This window comes from Trachymyrmex septentrionalis, unplaced genomic scaffold (assembly GCF_001594115.1).
Source record: "Trachymyrmex septentrionalis isolate Tsep2-gDNA-1 unplaced genomic scaffold, Tsep1.0 scaffold52, whole genome shotgun sequence".
NCBI lineage: Eukaryota > Metazoa > Arthropoda > Insecta > Hymenoptera > Formicidae > Trachymyrmex > Trachymyrmex septentrionalis.
The window spans coordinates 1,732,160-1,735,987 of record NW_017305694.1 but is presented as its reverse complement, the minus strand read 5'-3'; the positions used below and the strand labels follow the sequence as shown (position 1 = coordinate 1,735,987).

At 34.5% G+C, this 3,828-nt stretch overlaps 1 protein-coding gene across 1 annotated transcript in view; it reads left to right on the top strand.

Moving 5' to 3' along the window:
• LOC108751800 overlaps positions 1-3,828 on the top strand; it is a gene marked incomplete at its 5' end in the record, with an annotated part of 87,642 nt that overhangs the window by 63,914 nt on the left and 19,900 nt on the right. The window lies entirely within an intron of this gene.

Sequence of the window (3,828 nt, the reverse complement as noted above, 5' to 3'; positions counted from 1 at the left end):
ATCTTAAAGCGAATTTTGTCGCAACTCTTTCTTAGTCCTTACACGCCTCTGTCCTGATATTAACGCGCGGTCTTTCTCCTTGGTGTGCACGTTTCCGTAGTGTATCTTGAGGATTATTCATTACACCTCGGGCACGTATCACGAGACAACGGCTGAACTGACGCGCGAAATAGGAGCCAGCGCCGTCGCGATGCCAAGAAAGCAACGAAAGATCGTCGGGCACGTAATCATAAAACAGCCCCGGTAGATCCATCATCCGTCTCCATCCGAGAACTAGACGGTACCATGCAAAGCGATACCTCATACTCATCTCGCCGGAAGTCAAAGTATGAAAGATGGCTGTAGCCCGACTCTCTCTCTCTCTCTCTCTCTCTCTCTCTCTCTCTCTCTCTCTCTCTCTCATACATTCCACGATGCGTTTATACTCGGTACATATTCGACTGAAAAGATGTCACAGAGGACAAACGAAATGGTAGTTATCTGAAACCGTTCCATCGTTGCCGCGCGGAAACCGATACAGAAGTGGATGGCTCGCACAGTTATATCGCCAAAGTAATACCTGTCGATTCTTCGATCAATTCTTTAATAAAAATTTGGCGGGTTTAATTATTCGTAGCTTTTTTATTTTATACATTGAACTAAAGTCTATTGATTTGAATAAAAATTAGGCGATTTTGTGATATTTAATCCCTTTGAATGTTCTTTAAAGACCATTAATTTTCGAAATTATATTTATTTGTGATTTCTTTTGACTTTTAATTTCGGAGAAAGTATGAAACTGTACATTCTTAAATTCATAATACCAGATATTATACATAATTTAAGTTATTTTTATCATTTCTTTAGATCGCCGATTCTTACGCTATTTCTATTCAATATATTGTTAATTTAAAGAACACAGTAAAGTTAAACAACTTAACTCAAGAAACTGTATTAAATTTGGTACAAGTTTAATGTATTATTTTTATTTATTACTACTTATTGTTAGTATTGTCAGTAATAATAATTTAATAAACTAAATAGTAAATAATAAATTAAATTCGAGTCAAATTTAATACATTTGACTCAGATACTACTTAGTTTATTACTTAGTGTAACGTTAACATTGTTTACTTTCAGATTATATAATCACAGAAATGGATTGATTTATATTTTGACACACATGGAAGTTAAAAATAATAAAATATTATATTAAAATTGAAGAGATTGCATTAGTTATCAATGCTGTCTCTTTTCCTTTTTCGATTTAACAGTGTAAAGTACATATACGTGTAGTTACGTTTATCGTATCAAAAATGTATTTGACAAACTAGTTTTTTTCACACGTCAATAACAGTATAGCCGAAATTTTTAGGATTCCGTTTACCTTTTACTGAACTATTCCCAGGGAAAGAAAGATAAATATAATTCCCCCCAATATTGTCGCAGAGCGAATGTATCCATAAAAAAAACGCAACAAAAATTTGTGATATAAATTCAAACAGCTAGTTACGCACGTACTTTCGCTCGTAACGTTACTATAATAGCATGATTTTTACGATGGGGGAATCTTCCAATTACGTAGTAAATTCTTGCGTTTGATTAAATAATTTTAGAAGACCGCGTGAAACGAATATATATTGTTTTTTACACGAGCGTTAATATCCCGCGGAAAAAAACTGATAGCTTCTGCAACATTCATACAATTTCTATTTAATTTTGCGTTTTATATTTTTGTTTTTTTTTTTCTATAAATTCTGTAACGTTTCTCGTAAAATGTACGTAGTATGCACTATATCATTGATTCTAGAAATATTGTACACTAGGAAAAGAATCTGATTGCATTAATTGGAATTCTGGTTGAAAATGGACAAATCAGAATTTTCTGAATCTATTATATTTCTGAAATATTTCAGAATGCTGATTGATCAAAATCTTCTAGTTCGTTCATTTTAAACTAGAAAATTTTCACAGTGTATAAAGAATGATTTTGCTGGTATCTAAAAATTTAGCAATTAGATACGGATCTGAAAGTAATTTTGTTGAACAAAATCAAAATAATTATCTAAGACGCTCAAACTAGTTGCTAGCATGTCAAAAACTTTTTGCAGCATTATCATCAACGTTTAAACATTCTACAGTATCTATAATTATTTTGATGGTTCAGCAAAATTCTCAGATTTAGTCAAATTTTTCAATATTTCAGCAAAACTATTCTTTTCGTATACACAAATTTAACATCTGAGCACTGAGCATGGCTGCTTACGAATTTTCTTTAATGACAAGGCAGATATTTAATTTCATATAATTACCACAAAGATATATACGAAAATCGAGTAACTTTTATATACGCAGCCCAGCATTTTCTGTATTCAAAGGAAAATTAACTTTTCCGGTCGCATATCATTCATAATCAAACTCTTGCGCGCGGCAGGTTCAGTTTTCACGTTGATACGCGCGTTTTATGAACGCGATCCTTTCGATGTCATAAACATTTAATGCCGATCGATTTACTGCGCGCGAATAATAAATGCAAGCGTGTGCTGGGCGTTGATAGAATACTGGCTAATACGTTTAATACTCCGCTTTCTAGAATTTATGACTTGCAGCGTTTGATCACAAAATGCTATCACGACCGACAAATTAGGAGTAAATGTCGACAAAAGGAAAAAAAATTTGGATAATTAAAACTGCACATGAAGGCAGATAAAGATTTATTTTATTTTATTTTGCAGTAACGAATTGTTCGTAAATAGGAATTATATGATAAGTTTAAACGTATGTATAACTACGCAATTTAATGCAAGAGAGTTCCGTGGATATTATTAAATTTAAATTAATAAAATGATATACATATAATGTGTTTACATAGAATATTATTATTGAATATTATTATTGTTAAAAATATTAAACACATTTAATAAAACGAGATATTAATTTTTCACATTTTACTTTATCTGAAATTATCTACATCCATCACATTATAAATTATCACAGCAGAAATTTTTATTCATAATACGTGTGCTTTTTCCGAGAAAGTCGAGATATCGATGTAAGAATGAGATGCCTGATAAGAATTCAAGGGAGATAGAATAGAGGTCATATCAAATGAAAAACGTGACAAGAAAGATATTTGAAAGAAGATTTTTACCCATACATATTGAACAACGACGTAGCACGTGAAGAGGACGAGGTGCATATACCGAAATTTTTATAGAAGAAATCTTCTTCTAAATCTTTATTCCGACAATTATCCGATTTGTCGTTTGATTGGTCATTTCTTCACTTACCTTTAAATCTGACGAACAATCTAATGATTTGAAACAATAACTTAAAAACGTCCTTACAAGCTGCAGAGGGAAAAGATTGAAACTACTTGCGATCTAATAACTTGTTTTACAATTAAGAAAAAAAAACTTGACATTATTGGACGTGTGGGAGGAAAAGGATTAAAGTCATTCCACCTACTTGCATCTATGCGATCTGTATCCGTCCCATATGCAGCATCGAGCAGACGTTTCGATGTTGAAGCCTCCGGAGACAAGGTGTTGACCAATCGGCCGTGGAAAGAGACTGTGGAGGGTCGAGCAACGACAAACAAAGGTATCGCGTGATTCCTCTCGAGGCTGAAAGCCGGCGGTGACCCACGAACCAGGATTCCGTCTGGCCGATCGGAGAGATAAGTGCAAAGGGGACTTCGAGGGAGTGACATCGTCGTTGTCGTCGTCGGCATCGTCGAAGCAACCAGCGGCCGCATGCATTATGCAAGCCGTGGGAAATGGACGGACGCGAAATGTCTGTCGCACGAACGCCCTACCCACCCCCATCCGCGTTACATCGGGGGGAGGG